The sequence below is a fragment of the Pleuronectes platessa genome, chromosome 1, assembly GCF_947347685.1.
Source record: "Pleuronectes platessa chromosome 1, fPlePla1.1, whole genome shotgun sequence".
In the NCBI taxonomy this organism is placed as follows: Eukaryota; Metazoa; Chordata; class Actinopteri; order Pleuronectiformes; family Pleuronectidae; genus Pleuronectes; species Pleuronectes platessa.
The window spans coordinates 27,862,051-27,869,265 of record NC_070626.1 but is presented as its reverse complement, the minus strand read 5'-3'; the positions used below and the strand labels follow the sequence as shown (position 1 = coordinate 27,869,265).

The 7,215-nt window shown below is 43.3% G+C and overlaps 1 long non-coding RNA gene across 1 annotated transcript; it reads left to right on the top strand.

The window, feature by feature from the left end:
• Window positions 1-264: 264 nt before the first annotated feature.
• On the top strand, window positions 265-3,896 carry LOC128441225 (uncharacterized). The gene is made up of 3 exons (XR_008338746.1): window positions 265-572; window positions 676-763; window positions 3,470-3,896. It is a non-coding gene; the product is annotated as an uncharacterized LOC128441225 (long non-coding RNA).
• Window positions 3,897-7,215: the final 3,319 nt, after the last annotated feature.

The following is a 7,215-nucleotide window of genomic DNA, read 5'->3' as shown; positions in this document are numbered from 1 at the left end:
CTGCTTCACACCGACAGTCGTGTTTTTAAACACCGTCCCCATGAGGAGCTCTTGGCCAGCTCACTTATCATGTTCCCTCAGACCAGGGCTGGGATGACTCTGTGCTAGAGGCCCCAGCACCGTCTGCTGTGATGAAACAGACTGGGAGAGCAGGGCAATCTGCTGCAGTGTAAACAAAGTCCCAGAAAAGCACTGGAATGTCTCTGCAGTGGGAGCTGGAGTACGAGGTCAACCGGAGGCCAAGGCAGGTGGTATACATCAGAATCAAGGCTGACATCTCAGCATTAACTTATCCAAACAAGAGGCAGGCGGTATGTTATCCGGCCTCGCACTGGAGGAGGAGCAGGAGGAGCAGGAGGAGGAGATAGGGAAGGAGAGAAGACGAGGAGAAGAGAGAGAAAAGGAGGGGGAGTGTTTCTTCCGTGCACTCCTCTGCCCCATCTCAGTCCCACAGGGGAATAACAGCAGTTTGCATACGAGGCTGAACATGACACGAGACCCGATGCCATTTCTGAGAGTTTGATGTTCGATCCCGTCTCTGATCCCGACGCGGCCACGTTTCACCACCGAAGGTGAAACTCACTCCTCACGGCACGTTCGAGAGCTCAGTGTGTTTACTGCATATTTCCTGTTGTTGTGAGTGTGTAACATGTGGGTCACGGTGTCTCTTGGCAGCCATTTTCCCTCTTCACCGACTCCACAACATGAACATCCCCCCTCTTCCTCCCTGACATCCCCTCAGCCAGACGCAGAACATAACACGGTAATATTGTGTCTTTGTTAACTGTTGCTGACAGGTCTAGTTTCTTATAATCCATTGTTTTGGCGTCACGGCAAAGAATATTAAAGTCTACATGTTCTCCACGTGACAGGGAGGTTGCTCCAGTCCTTAATGGCCTTAAATGAGAAGATAAAAGAAAAGCAAGTCCCTCCACGGTCCATCTCCAGCACGATATCAACCGAACACGACCATAAGACACGGAAAGCACATTTAAAATCACTAGATTCACATTTTTATTTGGATCTGCACCATATTGCCCACACTCACTGAACATCTCTGTTTTTCTCACCAGGATCAATTAACTATTTGCTGAGAAATCATCAAATATGTTGAAAAATTTCCGTTCTCGCAATTTTAAAGAACTTTATAAATATCCTTGATTTGCACCTTACACCAATTTTCGTAGATTGACCTCCAACTATCAGTCAGACAAAGTAAATGCTCCTAAGTCGTGTTTGATTTGGTAAAGTGGATGATTTTGCAGATGCACTGTAAAGCAGAGCAGCCCCTCGGGGAAGGACTTCAGCCCAGAACCCAGACGTCACCTGGAAGATGAGCCGAGAGCTTTTTGTCTTCACTGCTGCTGAAATCCACCCAAATCTGACAGTGTTACATTTTACCTCAGTCAGGAAGTCGAAATCGACCAAACCGATTTCCATGGAATCTTGTGGAGGGGTGGGGCTTGACCCGAGGAAGAACCCGTTACATTTGGGAGTGGATCTAGATAAACGGGAGGATCCAGGACTTTCTATCCTGATTTTCTTTCACCTGAGGGGATCGGACATTAGCCTCGGCTGCTGATACTGTTCCTGGGCCTGTTACATCTGGATCAGATCAGTGGATGTGAGTTTCTGTCTGTAAAAGATTCACCTGCTGCATCAGTAGTTCACTGTTCAATAACATCATCTCTGACAGTAACTATCCCGGTATTCTGAGACAGCTTCTACCGATTGCTGGTGGATAACCACCATAATAACAGACCTGTGCTCAAACTGGATTGTTGATATTATTAAGTTCCACAAGCGGTTCCAAGTGTAATTTTCATTATGAACTTCAAACTGCACCTCAGGTCACTGAAGCTCTGAATCCCTGTTACACAAACACCTGTGATCAGCACATTTCAACAGAGGGAGCGACTGTCTCCATTCCAAGTCACCTCTCCCTCTGACCGCTCCGCTCACCATCAAGCTCCCATTTAAAGCCAAGGCCACTCACTGGTGTGTGAAATCCTGACCTTACTGGGAATCGGGAATTAAATCATCTTCTCATCCATGAGAGTAATTTTGTGAGCAGCCTGCAAATCCCCGAGATTACAGACTCACTGCTTCCCCGCCACATCAAGACAGTTCTCCATAAATGGAGGCGGAGCGGCCGTAAACAGTAATTACAAGCCGTGCAGCTGATATGACCTATTATGGAGAAGTATAAGAAGCTGCTGCGGCTGCTGGCACACAGCAGCAGTGGGTTCGTGGTCCAGGATACTGGTATTGTTTTGGTTTCTGGGGCTGAAACTTGCACCAGCCTTGAAGTGATATCACACGGTTGGTGTGAAAAACCCTTTAACTGTCAGTTTCCTGTTTAAAGCGTTAAAAGACGAAATCCTCTGCAGGTTTGGAGGAAGTTTTTTAAACCTCTCAGACTTTTGAAGAAAATTGGTCGAAGTAAAACATGTAGTCAAACCAGTATCAAGCTGATATGCTGTTATATATCTGTGACATATAATCCTGCAGCATTGAGATCTTACACCTCAAACATCACAGACTCACTTGCTATTTGTTTTATGTGTGGGTTGGCTGTTCTTATTTCTTTCCCTTTTTGTTTTCACTCCAGTTATCATTTTCTTTGCCTGCGTCAGGACCCTGCTCAGCTCACACAGTGGTGGGATAAACTCTCCTGTGTGGAGAGGAGATAAAAGCAGACGTGGAAAGTTCTCTGTCAGGCTCTTACTCCACTTTGCTTTCCAGCCACATCACCTAACACATCATCAACCTGAATTTAGCTTCTATTATTTGCTCCCCAGAATGGAAACGGTGGCAGGAGTTTTCAAATGAAAAGCCAACAAAACACCTTATTCAGGTTTCTGATCACCGTTTCATGACATTACAATATTCCTGTCCTAATATTAAGAAATGCATTGACAATAAAGTGAAAGTCTGACTCTGGATTCATAGTTTTGTTGCTTTTGTCTTCTACTATCGTTCAGATTAATGAGGTCTGATCCAACCGAGCGGTAAATGCAAGAGGCAACTGACGAGGAGTCCAGAAAACGTGAGAATCTTGTGGTTTTAATGACATTTTTTCATATAATAAATTACGTGTGACACTGACCAACAAGAATATGGCTGCTGGCGTTGCAGACTTCAGTCATCATGGTCACACTGACATATATTTGAGTTTATGACAATTGAAGAACTCAGATTTTTCATCTTAACAGTAAATTAAGATACACCACCACTCAAAAGAAAGTGATTCCTGCTCAGAGGGATCTTTTACGCCACGTTATCCGCTGCCGTGATTGGTTTGATTATGCAAAAGCGTTCACCGTGAAAAAATTAAACACAGCTCACATGCTACAGGACGTAGACGGTGGCACGCTCAACCAGAGCCTCCGCATTCACTGGTGTGCAGAGATCAGATCAGTTAAGAGCGACTTCAGCCGAACACTAAATCTTTTTTCTGTTGCTGCAGGAAACCGGCCGAGCGCGATGCAGAACTGTTCCTCTCTCTCCACCGTGTGCTCTTCCACATCGACAGTTCAACTCTGTGAAAGATGGAAAACAACAAACGTCTCCAATGAAAAATGAATATTCCATAAAAGATCAGAGTTATTATCATACACAACTTAATTTAGTCAAATGCATTGTGGAGTTTATCTGATTAAATGAATATCCAGTATTTAGTGGAATTTATAATTTAAATATGTCGTATTTAGCTTTTACAGTTTATCTCAATTTTTCGGCATGGTTAGTATTTTGAAGCAAGTGATTTGACTAAAGTGTTATTTTGTTCTGATGGGCTGAGACCACTTTATTAAGCATATTTTTTTATGTCTTCTTCATGTTGACATCAGACGAGTGATACTTGTTGAATATCGCTCCATCACCTCCTCTCTGTTTTTGTTCAGTCCTCAGTCCTGGATCTGTCCCCTGATCCACATCCACACCAACATTTAATGGACTCATTCCTCGACCCAGACTTTACCCCTGTACCAAGTTTCAAGATAATCCATCTTTTAGGATTTTGCGTTATTTTGCTTACAATCAAACAAACGTCAGAGTTGAAAACATAATCTCCTTGGCCGAGGTGATGAGTTTTCCTTCATTAAAAATAAATGTTTTTTGTATGTTGTGCTTTATTATTCAAGACATTGCACAGGAGTCGTCAGAAAACCCTGAGATAGTTTCACTCTGTGATCCCCATCAAGTCTCTGGCACCTTCAGGGATCCAACCACGGACCCGTCAGCACGCACACTGTGACCCGTGTCGTTTCTTTCATTCAGCCGAGTCAGATCTTCTCAGCAGGTGTTCATCCCGTCTCTCCAATGTCTTTCTTCTCCCCGTGACCTCCGTCACCTTGACCTGCCCGACTGCAGCTGGCCACACCGGCTGCACCAGTTACCTTCAATGGGCCTTTTGTTCCCCTTTATCAACTCCCCTGAAACAATACTCTGATTTATTAAATATGGTGCATGTACTTCCATCCACGCACGCACACACACACACACACACACACGCACACACACACACTTGTTCAGCCACATCACTTCACATTAGACTCCCAAAGACGTCTTAGGAATATCGCTTGGTCTGCTGAAGTCATAACTCAACTTTAGAAACAATTTTTAAACATAGAAAATGACGGAGAGGAGAAACACGCAGCGTGTGTGTTGCTCATCAAGGTTCATGTCTTGTATGTACGAGGACAGTTCGCCCCGACACGTCACTGACGTCATGGAAGTTGCTGGAGGAAAAAGTTGGAGAAGTTTTGGCCCCCGCCTGCCTCCATTGTCTCCACTGGAACATCTTCCATTGCCCCCTTTAGATAAAACTCCCCCAGAAACTCCGCCTGTTACATTTTTGATCAGAGACGAGCCCAGAAAACAGCGGGCGGCTTCTAAATTATGCAGCCGTCCACATCCTCTTAGGGGCAGAAGTGGAGTTGGGCTGAGTTGTCAGAGGGAACCAGCCATGACAGGCCTGAGCGTGGGGGGGAGTGGTGAGCATGCATTATGAATGGTGCTAAGTACGCCTCAGATGGAGGAGCTGAGTGGAGGCGATGGAGGGCGATGGGCCGGTGCCAACTCATAGGCTGCCCGTGGGTAGAGCACTTCACTTTACCCCCCAAAAAACATTCGTTCTCCTTCAGTTCCTCCATTACAGCTCACGTCTTCCCAGCACTGCTCGTAGCATGAATCTAAAATGTCCAGCTGAAGCACGGAGCCGCCACTTTCCCAAATAAAATTCATGCACTCGCTTTGCAACGAGAAAAGAGAGCAGATGGAAATAGACTGCACTCAGGAGTCAGGTGGATTTCAAAATGATTCACATGTGCTCTTTAGATAACTTTGTCCTTTTCTTGGGCAACAATTAAGACAATCTTCTTCTTCTTTTTGTTTTTAAAATGCTTGAGATGATCATATCCGTGTATTTTAGGCATTTAATGCATAATGAAACTCATGAAGCGCTCTCAGCATGAAGCGAAACTCAGACTGAAAGCTCCACCAGTGTGTTTCAGGGTCTCGGCTTCTGCAGGAAGTTTGACTTAGAGAGTTAAGAGATTACAAGATGGGATAAATATCAACAAACTCCTGAAGGCCTGAAATAATACATTCGAATAATTCATTTAATGCAGTTTGTTTCTTTTTTAAACAATCTGATTTTTCAATTCTTTCTCATTCCATAGATTAACCTAATAAACTTCATATGTCATATTTCATGTCCCTGTACATGATTCACTTGGTTCACTCTCCTGCAAAACATTCACGTCTTTATATAACCTGAAATGAGCCTGTACGTCATTTCCTTTCTTAATATTTAGATTTATTGAAAATAATGGCATCAAGCACTTGAGGACTCAAGTTATTACAGAATATTTGTAACTTTTAAAACAGAGGGAGATGATGAACTCCTTTTACCCAAACTGTCGCACAGCTCAGTGTGTTCAGACAATATTGACTGAACACAGTGAGAGCAAAGATAAATACACAGATTGTAGGTTTATTTCATTTATCAACTTATTCACACATTTCTTCTTTTCTTTCTTCACACGTTTCTTACTCTTGATAAAAAAAACTCTCCTCTAAACTATCCACTGTGTCCGGTAGACATTGAATTTTGATTTCCCTTATAGGTTCGGTTGTTGATTTGTTCTGATGTTAATTGAAATACAGAATAAGACACGTGCGCTTTAAAAATAGACACAAAACAAACACTAGCATGTTGCAGGTGGAATCAACTATCGAGCTTTTATTGATATGGTATCAATTACTTTTCAAAATGGCGACCGACCGGGTCCTCTTCCTGTACAAAATGTCCCATGATCCTCGAGCCCTGGTTATGCAGCCAGACTGGGAAATCCCACTGGACCCCTGTGCCGCTCAGCTGAATGTCCTAACCAGGTTTAATATTTGATGAAATTAGTTCTGCTCACTGCTCCTGTGCTCTTACTGCTGCCGAATGCCTCCCAGGCTCTAAACGCCAACCTGAGTTCTCCTCTCCGGCTCTTCACTCGTAATAAGTGACGATTTAAAGCTGTTAGCAAAGAAAATTCTACTTTAGGAAAATACAGATTTTTTGCAGGAGCCTCACTGCTGTGTGCAGCTATTGGGAATCATGTTTAATATCCAGCTTTTACAATGTGAAAATATACAAAATGAGAGAAAATATGTTTTTCTAAACTCTGCAGAAAGGTATAAATGCAGAAAGGTGCCCGACTGTCCAAACGTGTTAAAAGGGTTCAGATACGTTTGGCTGCTCATCTTGCAGAATTAAACACATAGTTTTAAACCCACAACACACGTCACTAAGATAAGATTTAACCAGATAGCACAAGACTCTTTACTGGAGTACTTGATCTTCCTCTCAATCATCTTTGTGTGACTTTACTTTACTAAACAAACCGAATCGTTTCTGTGCCCACGGCCTCTGGTATAAACGTTCTTAAGTGTCTGGCACATTATGGTTATTTTCCATGTGCAAACAATAACACAAATTTCTTTCTTCCAGTGCAGTAATGAAGGGGACGCTGATGATTTCCAATGTTTAAAGCCTGGTCGTGTTTCCACTGTCACCAGTTGAAACCACTTTGGTCTGGCCAGCGTGTGCTTTTGTTTTGGAAGGAGGGAAACAAAGACTCACAGCTTTTTTGCATTCTGCATAGCGATGAGCTAATAATCTTGCAATGCACAAATAATATGAACATAACACTTGTTTAG